Source organism: Rana temporaria, chromosome 3 (assembly GCF_905171775.1).
Source record: "Rana temporaria chromosome 3, aRanTem1.1, whole genome shotgun sequence".
Lineage (NCBI taxonomy): Eukaryota > Metazoa > Chordata > Amphibia > Anura > Ranidae > Rana > Rana temporaria.
Window position 1 is genome coordinate 327213488 of NC_053491.1, and position 19688 is coordinate 327233175.

Genomic DNA, 19688 nt, shown 5'->3' on the forward strand with positions numbered 1-19688 from the left:
TGCAACAAAAATAAAACCTAACAGTTGAAGGTTTTACATCTTGTGTGGACATTGCAATCTCTACAGACTTTCTTCCCTGGACATCGAACTTAGGGGTAGTGTGCAAAACCCAATCTAAACCAGCAGCTCCTGCAGGGGTAGTGCTACACTGAGTAATCTCAACCCAAGAGCACAACTATAATCCTGGCCCAATGTTGTCATAGAGAGAAGGAATGACTCGGAGCAGGAGCTTAGGATACCAAAAAATAACAAATCATCCCATGTCATTTAGTAGCAGCTAAATTAATAGTGGCCCTTTGAGAGCAGCCTTGTAATAATAATTGTCCCTTTGATCCTGTGTCGGCAGTCACAGATACATTAAAGTGTTGTGCAAAGAGGTCTCCATGCAATAGCCACAAGTAGCAGCTGCTCCCAAGCTCTTGAGAAAACTTTTCAGCATAGAAGACTTTTCTGAAGATGTTCTATACAGATAGCTAGCTACCTTCCTGTTCTAGTTTTCCTGGAAATGCTCCATACAGGTAGCCACCTTCCTGTTTTAGCCCTGTATTGGTTTATTAGTAGTTTACCAGAATAGTTAATTAACCAAATCAAATAGCGAGTAACTGTAACTTCTAACAGTTTTCTAAACAGGTGCAAAGTTAGAAGCAATCATTTCCAAACAGGTTCAGGATAGCAAAAAAAGTATACACTGCAGAATAATACAAAAGTATGAAAGCTGCACAAATATGGGCTCTACACAGCATGTCACTGAGGCTCAATCAGTGGCTGCATAGCATAGTCTCTATTAGGCCTCATGCATGCTGAACATTTAACCCTGGTGCATGAAGCTTCTGCGTTTAGCTGTAGGCAGAGGGCACAGGTGCACCATTGAGCCCTGCTGCCGGCAGCTGGTCAAACTGACAGCTTCTGTGCATCTAACACACTACTTAATACTAGAGATGGGCGCAGGGCCAGACTGGGAATAAAATCCAGCCCTGTTCTTGTTTTGGGCGCAGGGCCGGACTGGGAATAAAATCTAGCCCTGGAAAAAATTTCATACCAGCCCCACGGCATTATTATACCAGCGCAACATCATAACATTATTATTTTCTTGTTCATACATTTTAAAGCACATTTGAAGAGTGTATTATATATAGATAAGACAGATATGAAATCACATAGGGCTATATATATATATATATATATATATATATATATATATATAGTAAGGGGTTAGCTCGGTAGCGGGGTGTGTGGCCTCCTGAGTGAGTTCACTACACACTGAATTATACAGAGAGGCAGCCGTGGGTGGTTGAAAAACAAGGGTTATGGTTTATTCTTCCATATTGCTGGAAACAAGTGCAAGCATCAAAACAGCATAAACAAAATAAAACATAAAATAAACCCTGGCCACTTGGGCCGTCTACCTTCACAACACAGGAACCTACCTATTGAGTCTGGCACAGCCTACTGCTGGGCAGACACTGCTGGTCTTCCAGCAGAAAACAATAGTCTTTTTGATTTTCTTATCACACAGCAAAGATATCAACTACCACTTCACCTTCAGAAGTCTTCCTCAGCTCACTGCTCTCCTTAACTCAACAAGCCTCAGGATGCAGCGTTGAGTAGTAATTCTCTGGACAATTTATAGAGGCGTTAATTTCCTCATTCTGAACAGCTGAAGCTATCCAACGTCCTTAAACCTTTCTGGCTACTTCTGCAGCCGACACCCGATCGTAATTGGTGAATTTTCTAAACAAGGCAGAAATGTATCTCCTGTCTGTGACAACACCCCCAGATTTACCTGACTTCCTGTCACATTATATATATATATATATATATATATATATATATATATACGCAAATTCCAGTTAAAAGTGGTCAATCATCAAGGGGGACCCCAGGAACTCAGAACGTGGGGGAGGGGGACCACCTTCTGCAGAAAGAATACACTAAGGTAAGGGGGGGTGGGTTACTGATATAAGGGTGAAACCTTTATCTCAGTGCCCCCTTACATTATCATATTCACTCCCCCTTACATCAGTGACCCCCCTCAGACTGGCCTAGCGGTGCTGTCACTGACCTCCTCTCAGGTACACCATGCAGGGCTCAGTCAGTCGGCTCCAGCTCGATGGCTCTGGTTTAAACCTATATAGTCTCCTCTCCAGAGTCCACAGACATCTGACTTCTCCAATGACCCCCATCCCGGTGGTGCTCACACTCTTGACTCCTCTCCAGACTCCCTCGGAGAATGCAGACATGATACAGGAGATGGTCAGAGGCTGCAGACATGATACAAGAGCTCAATGCAGACTCATCAGTGCCAATTAAATGCAGCATCACTGTGCTCATCAAATGCAGCCTTACTGTGCTCATCAAATGCAGCCTCACTGTGCTCATCAAATGCAGCCTCACTGTGCTCATCAAATGCAGCCTCACTGTGCTCATCAAATGCGGTTTCCAAATCGATTAAATTCCTTTCTTGTATTAAAAAATGTATGGAATAGTTGCAACAAATTTAGTCATCGCAACACTCACAGCTTGGTGAATGTTCTTCATTCCATATAACGTATTTAAAAGCAAGAAAATAAGCAATGTAGCGCCCTGAAGTTGCTGGTATATTCAGAAAAAATGGGTCAATGTAGCTCAATTACCGCTAGATGCCTGCTGACGTTCCCATACACCTGTGCTGCAGTCGACACAACTAGACCCTGCAATTTAATGAAATTTAAATGTGTAATTCACCAACCTTTTAGTGAATCATTTTTAGTTTAAAAGAAAGCTGCCTGCAATTGAATAGAGTTTAATGTATGTTGCTAGCTGCTGGCCACCGCACCCTGCAATAACATATACAGTGCAATAGTGTTGCTATTCTGCCACATAAAATGTCATGGAAAGTTGGGATCTTGAAAACATGCCTGGACCAATATAAAGCAGCAAAACTTAATGAATTATGTCATGGAGATTAAAGGTGTAAAAGAGTCCAGACAGGTAGGTATCTACTTAAAGCGAAGGTTCACCCTAAAAACATTTTTCTAACATTACATTGTGCTCACTTCCAACATTGACAGTATGCTGATTTTTTTTTTTTTTTTGCTGTACATACCATTGTATAGCCATCCCCCCCCCCCCCCCCCCGGCTTCCGGGTAGTGGCTCCCGCAGGAGTAGGCAATCCTATGCAGAGGCTAAGTGATTGACGTGATGACAAAAACTTCCCCCCGGCGCTTAAGGCACGTCACGAGTTTCCGAAAGAAGCCGAACTGCGAGTCGGCTCTATACGGCGCTTGTGCACCGACGTTCGGCTTCTTTCGGAAACTGGTGACGCGCCTTATGCGCCAGGGAGAAGTTTGTGTCATCACGTCAATCACTTAGCCTCTGCATAGGAACGCCCACTCCTGCGGGAGCCACTACCCGGAAGCCGAGGGGGAAAATAGCTATACGACGGTATGTACAGCAAAAAAAAAAAAAAATCAGCAAACTGTCAATGTTGGAAGTGAGCACAATGTAATGTTAGAAAAATGTTTTTAGGGTGAACCTCCGCTTTAACTTAAACACAACTTTAATATTTAAACTTTTTTTGGGGTATCTTCGATATATGACCACTAGGTGGCAACCAAGTACTACAATTACCAAATCCCTGCTGGACATCTTCTTCAACATGCATAGCCAGGAAAACATTTGGAAAAAATGATTGCTCTGTTCAGCTACATGATCACCAGTCAGCTTGTTTAAATTAAACCAATGCAGCAGTAGCAGTATATACTTAGGGTCTTTAAGAGTAAATGTGTCCCTATTGCTTACCGGGATATACAGTACAGACCAAAAGTTTGGACACACCTTCTCATTCAAAGAGTTTTCTTTATTTTCATGACTATGAAAATTGTAGATTCACACTGAAGGCATCAAAACTATGAATTAACACATGTGGAATTATACATAACAAAAAAGTGTGAAACAACTGAAAATATATTTCATATTCTAGGTTCTTCAAAAGTAGCCACCTTTTGCTTTGATTACTGCTTGGCACACTCTTGGCATTCTCTTGATGAGCTTCAAGAGGTAGTCACCTGGCGCAGCACCCCATCACTCTCCTTCTTGGTCAAATAGCCCTTACACAGCCTGGAGGTGTGTTTGGGGTCATTGCCCTGTTGAAAAATAAATGATGGTCCAACTAAACGCAAACCGGATGGAATAGTATGCCGCTGCAAGATGCTGTGGTAGCCATGCTGGTTAAGTATGCCTTCAATTTTGAATAAATCCCCAACAGTGTCACCAGCAAAGCACCCCCACACCATCACACCTCCTCCTCCATGCTTCACGGTGGGAACCAGGCATGTAGAGTCCATCCGTTCACCTTTTCTGCGTCGCACAAAGACACGGGGGTTGGAACCAAAGATCTCAAGTTTGGACTCATCAGACCAAAGCACAGATTTCCACTGGTCTAATGTCCATTCCTTGTGTTCTTTAGCCCAAACAAGTCTCTTCTGCTTGTTGCCCTTCTTTAGCAGTGGTTTCCTAGCAGATATTCTACCATGAAGGCCTGATTCACACAGTCTCCTCTTACCAGTTCTAGAGATGTGTCTGCTGCAAAAGGTGGAAAAACCTAGAATATGAAATATATTTTCAGTTGTTTCACACTTTTTTGTTATGTATAATTTTACATGTGTTAATTCATAGTTTTGATGCCTTCAGTGTGAATCTACAATTTTCATAGTCATGAAAATAAAGAAAACTCTTTGATTGAGAAGGTGTGTCCAAACTTTTGGTCTGTACTGTAGTTGAAATTTCTCTTGAGGGAACTGAAGCATAAACCAGACTGATCGCTGAAATGCTGAGGTATCCCGCTGTGTGTGCCTTAAATACAGAGGGATACCTCCAGCATTTCCATTTCTTTTTACCAAATGCAGCAGGGATTTGGTAATTGTAGTACTTGGTTGCCACCTAGTGGTCATATATCGAAGATACCCCAAAAAAAGTTTAAATATATTAAAGTTGTGTTTAAGTTAAGTAGATACCTACCTGACTGGACTCTTTTACACCTTTAATCTCCATGACATAATTCATTAAGTTTTGCTGCTTTATATTGGTCCAGGCAATTTTTCAAGATCCCAGCTTTCCATGACATTTTATGTGGCAGAATAGCAACACTATTGCACTGTATATGTTATTGCAGGGTGCGGTGGCCAGCAGCTAGCAACATACATTAAACTCTATTCAATTGCAGGCAGCTTTCTTTTAAACTAAAAATTATTCACTAAGGGGCAGATCCACAGAGCAAGTACGCCGGAGGAATCTACGGATACGCCGGCGTACTTTCAAATTTCCCGCGTTGTATCGTTGTTTTGAATCCTCAAAACAAGATACGATGGCTTCTGGGTTAGATCCAACAGGTGTACGTCTTCGTACGCTTTCGGATCTAAGATGAAATACTTTGGCGTCCGCTGGGTGGCATTCACGTAGTTTTCCGCGTCGGGTATGCAAATTAGCTATTTCTGACGATCCACGAACATACGAGCGGCCGGTGCATTCCTTTACGTCGTCTCTAGTCGACTTTTTCCGGCGTATAGTTAAAGCTGGTATTTTGTCGCGTATAGTTAGACTTGCCATGTTAAGTATGGCCGGCGTTCCCGCGTTTAATTTGAATTATTTTTTTTGTTTGCGTAAGTCGTCCGTGGATCGGAATGTACGCAAGTCACGTCTATGTTAAAAAAAATGACGTCCTTGCGACGTCATTTTGCGCAATGCACGGCGGGAAATTTAGGGACGGCGCATGCGCAGTTCATTCGGAGCGGGGACGCGCTTCATTTGAATGAAACACGCCCCCTAATCGCCGATTTGAAATCCGCGCCGTTACGCCGCTTGAGATACACTACGCCGCCGTAACTTACGGCGCAAATTCTTTGGGGATTCGAACCGGCCAAAAGTAAGTTACAGCGGCGTAGCGTATCTCACATACGCTGCGCCCATCTATCTGTATGTGGATCTACCCCTAAAAGGTTGGTGAATTACACATTTAATTTATTTCATTAAATTGCAGGGTCTAGTTGTGTCGACTCCAGCATGGGTGTATGGGAACGTCAGCAGGCATCTAGCGGTAATTGAGCTACATTGACCCATTTTTTCGGAATATACCAGCAACTTCAGGGCGCTACATTGCTTATTTTCTTGCTTTTAAATATGTTATATGGAATGTTATGTATGAAGAACATTTACCAAGCTGTGAGTATTACGATGACTAAATTTGTTGCAACTACCAACTTTATTATATTTTGTATATGGTAATACATTATTGTACATTCTGTAGATCACGGGCTGATTCGTCCTTTTACCCCTGAGGAAAGAGAGACAAATTCTCCGAAACGTCGGGTTCATGTTTGAACAATCATCTCCCGTATACTTTTGTGCTTCATTGGTTTATTGTTCTCATGTTGTTTTATAACTTTTCCATACACAATTCAATTTTAATGTACAAACAAATTCTTTGGTATATGCAAAATAAATTATATTTATACCCAATTTTTTGAATTTATGTTTATATATTTTTGTGCCTTTAAAGTCCACTGGGGATCTCCCTTCTTTTCTTGGTTGGTGTTGAGTTATTCACTTTATGGTCAACACAAAAGACTCTTTACGTCTAGAGGAAAAAAGATTTCATCTGGTCATGAAAAACAGTCGTGTGTAGGTTCCAGAGCATTTTTTCTCGACGAGAAAAATGTCTGTTAAAAATTTAGAACCTGCTCTATTTTTTCTCGTCTTTTTTTCACGTAGTGAAAAACGGTCGTGTGTACACTTTAACGAGGGGAGAAAAAAAACGCACATGCTCAGAAGCAAGTTATGAGACGGGGAAATTAGCATAAGCAGCCCGTTTGCTCAAGCATTTTTTTTCACGATCGTGTGTATGCAAGGCAGGCTTGAGAGGAATGACGTCGCGTAAAAACAGCGTTTTTTTCCATGACATGAATAACGGTCGTGTGTACACGGCATTACACTTCTTTTATAAACAAAAATAACATCTCAACAATTCATTAAAATAAACTCTAAGCTGTTAGTGATTGCCAAAAATGGAACACTGATTTGAAAATGTCCTTGCTTAGAAATATATGTTGTAGGCTACCTTTCAGTTTGCCCTTTTCATAACCCATCAATTATTTTCGAGAGCTCCAAATAGAACTACACCCCATAAAGGAATTTTCAGCTAAAGTTGGAAAACCCCTTGAAGTAGATACTGAAGAATGTTAAAAACATAATTCTAAGAATAGAACTAGGATGCCAAAGACATTGACTAGTGTAAGCATTGTGTAAATGTTTAAATCGGGGACTTTTTGAGGAAGCCATAGACAATGGGCATGCGGTACCTGTTGCTCATAGGAATCAGTGAGATCTTAACTGTTACTTTTTATTGCAATTGAAAAAAATTGAAAGTTAAAGTTGTTATTTTTCTAGAAGATTGAATTAATTACAAACAAAATAGCGCAAGGGCATAAACAAATCATCATCACGGGCATGCAGCAGTTCATGTGATTCCACACACCCACTTAGTAGGTCTGTTTATGTAGCTATAAGGGCTGATTTAAAGTGAATTTAAAGTCTTGTTTTTTTTTTAAAAAAGTGGTTGCCAACCTTTCGGACTTCACTGAGCACAATTTTGAATCCTGCAGACTACTAACATGAATTTATACATGCAGTGTTTGGCTCTCTGCCCCCCTTCCCGTGGATCTCACTGCTGCCTTATACACACATTGTTCCGGCTCTCTGGCCCCCTCTGCCCTCCCCCCAGCACTCTGCGTCACACTGCCTCCTTATCCAGTCACATGCTCAAGCTCCATGCTCCCTCCCACAGTCTGCGATCAGTGCTGCCAATAGAAGTTCCCACCTTCTTCACCTCCTGTTCTCTGCACTACTCCCAGCCTCTCCCTCTGAGTTCCCAGGAGCCGGAACTACAGAGAAGGCATCGGGTATCAATGCGCGCTGACAGTATTGACTGTCAGCGCGCATTGAGAACAACACTGAAAATAACAGTATACATCCACCACAATGTTGATTTGCAGCAGGACCCCTGCGGATGACAAAAATGTTTCTCATGGACCAGGCTACTGGCTGGTGACCACTGCCATGGTGTAGCATTGTGAATTATGCCTTGTTTTTTTTGTTTGTTTGTTTTTTAGGACAAATCAAGGCATATAGTACAGCAGAGTATGGATGAATTATGTCTCTGATCGATAGGTTCAATCAATTGATGTGAAAGGATATTTGAAAGGATAAGTTCAAACAACTTCCACCCACTGAATTTTTCAGGGAACCTAGAATCCCAAGCTCAGTCATCAAAAATCTCACTTTTTTTTATCATTCATTGAGTCTCTCAAATGCAACAGAGCAGTGTTCCCTGTTCCTACATGTAGCGCCCCCTTACTTTCAGTATGGGCATACGCTAAAGTTAGTGAGGAATGGGAGATTTATTTTGCTCCCATTCACAATTCTATTTAAATTGTGACTTCTGTCATTCCAGAAAGGTTCACTGGGTCGGTCTGTGCTCCAGGGATGCGTTACCATCCCTGGCCAGCAGTTGGCACCAGTGGGGTTCTGGCAGAGTGAGTTTTCCCCAGCAGCCAATTAGAGGAGTTTTTCCCCTCGCAAGGCATGCTGGGGAAGGGTATATCTGGGACAGGTGTCATGTGTTCTAAAATCTAAGCGGGGTCCCGGTTCCAGGTGCGGCATCCACCTTCAGGGTGGGCGCATCCATGGACCCCGCCAGCGCGGCCCTCCAGGCCAAAATTGCAGGCTACACAAACCCTCATCCGGAGGTAAAATGGGACTCCAGGGATCTACTGAGTTCCCGGTTCTATTGAGAGGATTCCAGGCTGAGTGCCATCCGATTCGGGGATCTGGTGACCGGGATGCTGACAGGTACGCTTTGCTGTCACCTGGTGACCTTTGCTAAAATTCTTCTGGGAGGATTCGCTCTGTTCATCCATCTAGCTCATCTAAAGTAATTGATCTGTGGCAGAGGCCCTAGAGCCAGGTCTGTGAGAGAGACCTGTTCCTCCCAGAAAATCCTAAGTGACACTTCGGCTGCCAGGCCTGTGAGAGGGGTCTGTCCGGGGGCACTTTACCCACTCCAGCGAAGAGTGGCGACGAGTTATAATTTAGTACTCTTGAGCAAGGGCTGCTCAACTAATATCCAGGCCTGATACTGCAAGGTTCTTCTTTTCCTTCATCAACCTGTTCTTCCCGCTTATTGTTGATGTTGGCCGTGTTGGCCTGGAAATAAAGCATTGGAAAAACCTTTATTCACTGTTTGGACATTCGCTCACTGTTTTGGCTCACTGCTATCACCCCTAGACACATTGCCGGGTAACTTAATACGCCAATCCCAAAACAATCAGCGGCTCCTTTGGGGGCAGCGCTACATACACAAGAAAGAAGATAGGTATCCACTTCAACATCTTCAGCCTTCACCACTACTTGCAAGTAAGTTCAATCAAGATGAAGTTGAGATTACAACAAAGATTGTGAAGAGGAACAACAGGCTGAACTTTCAGATGAACTTGTGGATATCGGCATATCCCAATATTTGAACCTCATCAAAAGTTAAGTTTTACATTCAAAGAGATCATCTGCAGTTCACTTATCTCCCCTTTGGGCTCTTAAAATACATTAAAACAAGTCCTAGTATCTCTAGTGACCTGGATTTGGACCAAGTAAATTCACTTGCATCACTATCTAGACACCCTTCTAGTAGTAGCAGCTTTCGAAATAGAAGTAGTGGCCAAAAGGGATTTAGTATGAGTTTTTGAAGATGTTAGTACTTAGATCTTCTGCAGAGCTTCTTTCAAACATAGTATTAGAATTCTACTTGAATACGATATGGATCCTACCAGTGTGTAAATATAAAATAAAGAATGAGGTGCTATCCATGTTCATTAAAAAATTTTGCACAAAGAAAACAATGCATCAAACTTAAATGTGCACACTAATGCAAAATGTCATATTAGCAAGCATAAAGTCCATAAAGTGATAAGTCCCAACACCAAAACGAAATTCTCTGAGATAAAACTTCTAGATCCTCCACCAAAAGTGCTCAGTATGAAGATGGCCACTCACCAGAGCTGTTTGACCCCTTTTTTACAGGACGGTCAAAGAACGCTTTGGGAACACCAAATTGGTTCCCCTAATGGCATAAGTCAACTCCAATGGCCACTCACGAAGGAAGTTCCCAAAGCGTTCTTTGACCACCCTGTAAAAAGGGGTCAAACAGCTCTGGTTAGTGGCCATCTTCATACTGAGCACTCATGGTTGAGTAGCTAGAACAGGGGTGTCAGTGCCCGCGGAGCCATCTGATGTTGCCCGCGACCTCCTGCTCTGGGATGGTGGTTTGGCAAGCCCAGATCGCAGGTTGCCGACCCGGCATCTCAGAGCACCAGTGTTGTGAATAAAGCCGGCGGTAGAGAAAGCAAGCAGCTGCAGAGCAGAGCCGCATAAGCTGATGCTTCCTGTAAAGCGCCACCTCCTGTCACAATCGATACCAAATGCACTTTGCCTGGGACAGCGACAGCCAGGGAAAACTGAATGGAAGACTGTTATTAAAGGTGTGTTTATTACTGAAGACAGTGTATATATGGGCATATCTGTTCTTCAGTGGTTACTGGGCTGCTTTTAAACTAACCCTGCACCTGTGGGTTGCCTGCACTGAGCCATAGACTTCTGTTATTACCTGCGGAAAAAAAAAAACAGAAGGGGATCAATCCCCTTCCGTCAGATTAAATTGGAGGGCTCATAGAGTAGCGTGGGCTGTGTCCATATGCGTTCTGCATATGCAGCGTAGACACAGACCTGCCATCTGTCCATTACACTTATTTCGGCCCACGACCGGTTACCAAGTCGCTTCGATGGCCCATACTCTTCAAAAGGTTGGGCACCCCTGATCTAGAAGGTTTATCTCAGAGCATTTCCTTTTTTTGTTGGGACTTATCACTTTATGGACTTTATGCTTGCTAATATGACATTTTGCATTAGTGTGCACATTTAAAGGGGTTGTAAAGGTAAATTTTTTTCCCCCTAAATTGATTCCTTTACCTTAGTGCAGTCCTCCTTCACTTACCTCATCTTTCCATTTTGCTTTTAAATGTCCTTATTTCTTCTGAGAAATGCTCACTTCCTGTTCTTCTGTCTAACTCCACACAGTAATGCAAGGCTTTCTCCCTGGTGTGGAGAAAGTCTAAGGGGGGAGGGGGCGAGCAGGAGTGTCAGGACGCCCACTAACACACAGCTCCTTTCTCTATCTGCAAAGTAGAGTTTCCTGACACTCCTGCTCGCCCCCTCCCCCTTAAGAGACTTTCTCCACACCAGGGAGAAAGCCTTGCATTACGGTGTTTAGTTACAGACAGAAGAACAGGAAGTGAGGATTTCTGAGAAGAAATAAGGACATTTAAAAGCAAAATGGAAGGATGAGGTAAGTGAAGGAGGACTGCACTAAGGTAAAGGAAGCTATTTAGGGAACATTTTTTTTACCTTTACAACCCCTTTAAGTTTGATGCATTGTTTTCTTTGTGCAAAGTTTATGAACATGGATAGCACCTCATTCTTTATTTTATATTTACACACAGTTTAGTGATTTGTTCACTTTTAAAGCGGGCAGCAACCCACAGAGGGCACAATTTTTTTGGTATACATTGTTTCATGGATCCTACCAGTGTTCTTTCCTAACCCAATGTCAAAAGATGGGAATCTCTTGCATAGTCTGGATTTGGTTTAACTTATTTCACTTGCAAAGAACTGTTTCATTTCACCTGTCAGATAAGTTGTTTGTTTTAACTTTTGGATGAATAAAAAATAATCCTGCTTCAACCAGCATGCTGTCATCTTGGATAGTTAAAGCAATTCAAATGTCCTACATACTGTAGCAAATGAGGTCCCCCCCTTCCCCACAAATTATGGTGCATTCAGCAAGGGTGATGGCTGCATCTCCAGAAACCATCTGTAATTTGGCAGGCTGGTCTTTAACTGGTTGCCGACCAGCCGCCGTCATTTTACGCGGCAGGTCGGCTCCCCTGCGCGAGAGCCCGTAGCTATACGTCGGCTCTTGGCAGGCCACTAGGGGCGCATGCGCGCCGCCGGAGTCGCGTGCGCCCCCGCTCGCCCCCGACTCCCGTGCGCGTGCCCAACAGGCGGGATCGCCGCCGGGCACACGCGATCGCTCGTCACAGAGTGAGGACCGGGAGCTGTGTGTGTAAACACACAGCTCCCGGTCCTGTCAGGGAGAGAAATGCTGGTCTTCTGTTCATACAATGTATGAACAGAAGATCAGTCATTTCCCCTAGTGAGGCCACCCTCCCCTACAGTTAGAACACACCCAGGAACATACTTAACCCCTTCTCCGCCCCTAGTGTTAACCCCTTCACTGCCAGTGGCATTTTTATAGTAATCCAATGCATTTTTAATAGCACCGATCGCTATAAAAATGCCAATGGTCCCAAAAATGTGTCAAAAGTGTCCGAAGTGTCCGCCATAATGTCGCAGTACCGAAAAAAAACGCTGATCGCCACCATTACTAGTAAAAAAATTTTTTTTTATAAAAATGCCATAAAAATACCCCCTATTTTGTAAACGCTATAACTTTTGCGCAAACAATCAATAAACGCTTATTGCGTTTTTTTTTTTACTAAAAATATGTAGAAGAATACGTATCGGCCTAAACTAAGGGAAAAAAAAGTTGTTTTATATATTTTTTGGGGGATATTTATTATAGCAAAAAGTAAAAAATATTTTTTTTTTTTCAAAATTGTCGCTCTATTTTTGTTTATAGCGCAAAAACTAAAAACCGCAGAGGTGATCAAATACCACCAAAAGAAAGCTCTATTTGTAGGGGAAAAAAGAACGCCAATTTTGTTTGGGAGCCGGGTCGCACGACCGCGCAATTGTCAGTTAAAGCGACGCAGTGCCGAATCGCAAAAAGTGCTCTGGTCTTTGACCAGCAATATGGTCTGGGGGTTAAGTGGTTAAGAAATGCATTTCACCATTACAGATTAGATGTGGTAGTTGTTTCACAGGAATAATGGCCAAGCAGTTTTGCTACCTCTTTGAATTCATTTTCTTCTAACTTGTAGTATCTACCTGTGTATTTTTTTGCTACTCAGTTCTTGTCAGTGTTGACACTTGGAGGCGCCTGGAATCTAGAAAATTCAAATACTTACCATAATTTTGTTATCCAGGCATTTTTCAAGGGAACACAGAAGAAGGGGGCTGTCTTGGGGGTTTCATAGGTGGAACTTTATCTGAGGTGCCTATAAAGAAAATTACTGTACGCATCTGTCTTGAATTTTCCGTAATATGGGTGTTGCTTTTCTGTTCATCCAGTTCTGAAATTTACACAGCTTTGCCACAGTACAACCCTTTCTGTCAGTTCAAAAGACCTGATTTTTCTATGCTGTATTTACATAACACAGGTCTTGTCCCTCCCACAGCCTGTGATTAGAAAATTAAAGACAATTATCAGACTAATAAGCTCTCTTGTGAGCATCTTAATACAATTAATTGGCTCCTTGTGTTGCTTTTTCTTCTCCCAGTCTTAGTTCTGCTGTACTGGGAACTGAAGAGAGGCTGCTACCAGATCAAAGCTAGGCTCTTAGGCCGTGTATGTGTACACACGATCAGTCCATCCGATGAGAATGGTCCGATGAAGCTGACTGATGGTCTGATGTGCCTACACACCATAGGTTAAATAACCGATCGTGTCAGAACGCGGTGACGTAAAACACACGACGTGCTGAAAAAAACGAAGTTTAATGCTTCCAAGCATGCGTCGACTTGATTCTGAGCATGCGCGGGTTTTTAACCGATGCTTTTGCATACTAACGATCGGTTTTGACCTATCGGTTAGGCGTCCATCAGTTCAATATTAAAGCAAGTTCTAAATTTTTTTGACCGAAGGATAACTGACCAATGGGGCCCACACACGATCGGTTTGGACCGATGAAAACGGTCCTTCAGTCCGTGTGTACGCGGCCTTACACTGCTTGCATGTCCTACAATAATGTATAACTAAAGGCAAAACCTTTTTTTTTTTTGTTTTGGATAGAGTGGAAAGGGATAAGAACACCTGTCCAGTTTTATTGCTAAAAACAAAAAACAGTGGGTTGAAATGGCACACTCTGGATATAGCCGTCTAAAAAGAACAATAAATGAAAAGTGTATGGGCAGGGAAGGGATTAAAATCAATATGAGTCCATGTAAGGAGGTATACAGGAAAGTTGCTGAGTTGCTAGAAGAAGTTGGCTTTGAGAATAAACAAGAAGAAAGAGAACGGCGCCCTCTAAGTGCAGCATATTTAAAACATATTTAATATAAAGGGATTAAAAATACTCACATTTGAGTAGAGATAATCAGGCATGTCAAGGGTTAAATGTGTTGCATCTGCATTAGTCCTGGTGGAGTGTGTAGATCACGGGCTGATGTCGGAGATCTGGGTCCTGTAGCAGTCATGTCTGCACTGAATGTGTACAGCGCTGGCCAGCGGCTGGGACGGGGATCATGGAGGCGCTGCGATGTGATGTTGTCGTCACTTCCAGTATTCAGGCTGGCGGGCGGCGCTTCGCAATCAGGACATGCGTGGCCCTTCTTTAGGCTTGATAGGTGGCCATCTGAGATTTATACCGTGAGGTAAGGGGGAGTGTGGGGGAGTGGCAATCGGCTCAGGTAGTCATGGAGACCACACAAGCTAGAGCACAGCAGCACGGGGGAGTGGCCAAGCTATAGTACTAATGAGAACATAGTGACACAACTAGGAATGACAAATGTTAAAAATCGGTGATTGATGATTGATTAAGGCGATATATAAACTCTATTAGACTGTATATTATATTAATACTGCTTACTATATTAAGATTATTATAACCTCTATGTTAATTTAATTTCTATACTTACACCCAACTTATGGAAACCGTGGGGATCTAAGATGGCCACCTATCACGCCTAAAGAAGGGACACGCATGACCCGATCGTGAAGCGCCGCCCGCCAGCCTGAATCCCGGAAGTGACGACAACATCACATCACGGAGCCTCCACGATCCCCGTCCCAGCCGCCGGCCAGCGCTGTACACATTCAGCGCAGACAGGACTGCTACAGGACCCAGATCTCCGCCATCAGCCCATGATGTACACACTTCACCAGGACTAATGCGGATGAAACACATTTAACCCTTGACATGCCTGATTATCCCTACTTAAATGTGAGTGTTTTTAATCCCTTTATATTAAAGATGTTTTAAATATGCTGCACTTAGAGGGCGCCGTTCTCTTTCTTCTTGTCAGTTTTATTGCTGTCTGTACCCCTGTTAGGGAGACTTACCCCTTCTTATTGTCCTGTTTACTGTTATCACTGAGAGTGGAAGTGGAAGACTATGCCACATTTTTGGTTGCCCCCAGAACAGTAAGACTTGGCTCACACAGGGTTTGCACGACTCTGAAGCCGCCCCGTATAGTGCGACTTCAGTACGGCTTGGAAAATTACTTCTGTATAGAAGTCAATGCGAAGTCTGAAGTCGCCCCAAAGTAGTACAGGAACATTTTCTAAGTCGGAGCGACGTGAGTAACTCCTATTAGAACGGTTCCATTGTACAGAATTGAGAGTGACTTGTCAGGCGGCTAAGTCGCCTGATGGGATGCCTCTGTGTGAACTGGGTCTAATAGTGGGGAAATCCTCCAATAGGGACACTAGTTCTGGTGACGACCAGGAATTCCCTTACTTTGGATGGATTTCCTCTCACTTCCTGTTTTGGCTATGGGACAAGAAGCGAAGGGAAATCTCCCCAATGTGACACTGTGATGGACCCAACTAGTACAGAAGCTATTGAAGGGGACTGGGGGCAACCCTCCTACCCACTGATTATGGCCTGGGGAGGAGACCGGGGATTTTGTCTGCTTCTCCCAGTCAGAGCATGGTAGAGAGCTCAGTTCAGCCTCTGATCCCATAGAAAGAGCAGATCATTCTCTAACGCTGAAAGCGAGGCTTGTATTGATTATCTGAATAAAGAAAATGGGCTAGATTCACGTACGGCGGCTTAACTTTATGCGGGCGTAGCGTATGTTATTTACACTACGCCGCCGCAATTTAGATGGGCAAGTGCAGTATTCACAAAGCACTTGCTCCGTAAGTTGCGGCGGCGTAGCGTAAATTGGCCGGCGTAAGCCCACCTAATTCAAATGTGGAAGAGGTGGGCGTGTTTTATGTAAATTAATCGTGAACCCACGTAAATGACGCTTCGAACGAACGGCACATGCGCCGTCCGTGGACGTATCCCAGTGCGCATGCTCCAAATCACGTCGCAAATAGTCAATGCTTTCGACGTGAACGTAACTTACGCCCAGCCCCATTCACGGACGATTTACGCAAACGACGTAAAACGTGAAAAATTGGACGTCTGTCCGACGTCCATACTTAACATTATATGAAAGATAAGGGGTAGTGGCGCTGTCCTACCTATAAGCTACCCGTGCTAGATGGTTGGTAGGGTACCCAATTGGGTAATCAGGTGATAATCCAATAGTGTAAGAAACAAATGTGTAACCGAACTTTAAGTGTATATAAAGTGGGTACAAATGACTATAAAAGCCAGTGTCTAAATACTGACACACAGTGAATAAGAATATGCTGTACAGTATAGGCAAATACTAATTGGATATGACACAAGCTGTACTAAAAATATAATCTATCAGCAATTCTGTGCAATAATCAAAAAATATAATACGTGCAATAACAGGCAGTGAATGAGTGATCAACCACACTGGGTGGTAGTTGCAATAATTAAACTGTGAGGCAAAAGGTTGAAAATAGTGGGTAAAAATAGTGGGTTAAGAATCCCAAGGCAGTGATGGTAAATGATCCAAACCATAAAGGAAGGGTCCAAAAAAGTTCATCCAAGAAAATCAAAAAATATATATAAAGTCACTGCACAGGTCCAAGTGTAAATAAACAGTCTCAGAAAATTAATTAATTATTTGGATAAATCAATGCGTTCAAAGGTGCACCTAGGATAGGTGGGTGATCAGGTTATGCAGTTGTGAAGATTCACGCGGTGGTCCCGGTGCTCCCCCTCCTGGGTCCCCACTCACCTGCAGGGGTAAAGTGCATGTAGTTTTAATCTCCAGCTGCTCCCCGGCTTGGTTCAGATTTTCCTTGGCCTCGCTGCGTGGCTTCCCAGATCCAAACGTCACAGGTCCTTTTAATAATCCAGAGTCCTCCAGAAAAACAGACACACTCGCATGGTGTAGTACGTTTAAAACAGGGGATAATTTATTAGCACGGCCACTGGCGTGCACAATAGGTAAATTAAAAATAGAAATAAAAAGTAAGGGATTAAAAAACTAGTGGAACCAAAGGCTCCAATGGACTAGAAAAATTTATAAAACAAAAAACATAAGGAAGCGGCTACCAGGCTGGTAGCAGACCTCCAATCGCCGCACTAAGATTACCCGGAAGTGTCGGCAACAGCCTGGGAACGGCGTGCGTTCCACTGACAGATAGCTGGTAACCGGAAGTGCGTACGGGTGTGCGTGTATCCGCTTTACGCACGTTTCGTGATAATACGTCTTCTGAAGCGGGCATACTTAACATTGGCTGCGCCATCTTTTTGGTGGTTTATCTTTACGCCTGAAAACGCCTTGCGTAAACGGCGTATCTTTACTGCGACAGCCGTGCGTACGTTCGTGAATAGGCGTATCTTGCTGATTTACATATTCTAGGCGTAAATCAGCGTACATGCCCCTAGCGGCCAGCGTAAATAGACAGCTAAGATACGACGGCGTAGGAGACTTACACCGGTCGTATCTTAGCAACATTTAAGCGTATCTCAATTTGAGCATACGCTTAAATATACGACGGCGCGGATTCGGACTTACGACAGCGTATCTACTGATACGCCCGTCGTAAGTCTTTCTGAATCTAGCCCAGTGAAACTTCACTTCTGGAGTGGATGGAAAGGTGTAAAATGTATCTTGTACAGACTAATGGTCAGAGGGAATATAATGGCCCTCCTGCAGACAGGTTTGGGAAGCTCCTTCACCTGGGACATAAATATTTGTCAACAATCTCCATCAAGAAATCAATGAAGACAAATTAAAATGATTGTAAAGCTTTGTTTTTGTTTTTTAAATAACAAACATGTCATACTTACGTCCACTGTGCAGTTCGTTTTGCACAGAGTGGCCCCGATCGTCCTCTTCTGGGATCCCTTGGAGACTCTTGCAACTCCTCCTGGCATTGTATAACCCCCTAGGAGAAGCGCTCTCCCGGGGGGGGGTTACCTTGCGAGTCCAGAATTTCCTTCTATAGATGCAAAACGTAGGACTCGGCCCCGCCCCCAGCGCTCATGTCATTGGATTTGATTGGCTGCCCTGCTATCAATCTATGCAATCAAGAGCCGAGGATCCCCGGGCAGAAAGGAAGAGCGCGTCACCGCCATGAGAATTACAGGACTCAGGTGAGTAAAACGGGGGTGCTAGGGGGCCGGTTACTGTCAGAAGTCTTTTCAGCTGAAAGCTGAGTTCCACCAATTTTTTACAGCTGCTGACTTTTAAAATAAGGACACTTACCTGTCCAGGGCTCCCGCAATGTCCTCACCCGAAGCCGATCTGTCCCTCGGGTGGAGGCGCCGCCATCTTTAGTAAAGGAATCAAGAAGTGAAGCCTTGTGGCTTCACAGCCTGGTTCCCTACTGCGCATGTGCGAGTCGCGCTGCGCATCCTCACTGGTCCCTGCTGTCTTCTGGGACCTATGTGTCTCCCAGAAGACAGTGGGGGGCGGGGGGCTGACATGGCATAGATCGCTGCGGAGCCTGCTGCGATCTATGCCCGGAAGTGGGAGCAAATACCTGTATTAGACAGGTATCTGCTCCCCCCCCCTCCTCCGTGAAAGGTGCCAAATGTGACACCGGAGGGGGGAGGATTCCAAAAAGCGGAAGTTCCATTTTTGGGTGGAACTCCGCTTTAACCATTGCCGACCGGCTCACACCAATATACAGAAAATAAAAATTGCGCTGATTGAAAAGTCCAATGGTAAGGTAATACACAGTCCAACACAGACATACGGTAATATTGTAACACCCAGTGAATAGATCGTAGACGGAGAGGCAGAACAGGCAGATACCTATGTAAAGAAGGCATTTCCCTGTTCGCCGTGACCGCTTCTCACCATTTTGACGTTTGAAGGAGTTTCTTGATGTGATATTCTGCTGTTTTACAAGATTTTGTTTGTGAGTGCACTGTTTGAAGTTTTATTTTGGTGTGCTATTAAACCTTTGATGGTATCACACTATTTGCACTTCTTTTGTCTCTCTCTGACATATATGTGGAACTGATTGGATGTCATATTTGGATTACATCTTTATTGACGGGAACAACTACATCTGATAAGGTTTTTTGTGCCAAAACACGAGAGTGTGAGGCATACCTATCCGGTGAGTGTCCATTTGATGGGGGAGGAGTCACTGAGCACTGTCGGGTGTGGTGGAAGTTTTTGAAAAAAATTTGAAGATCGCAGGATCCTTATACACATGAACTTTGCTTTGTTTGGCCACGTTCTAAATTATTTTTAAAGACTGTCTCTTGCACTTTCAGTGCGTTCACTTCACGTTTAAGTCAATCACGGGTGTTTATTATTACAGTCACAGTTTAGTGTTTATTTCTTAAACTGGATATATTTAGTTTATTATCACTGT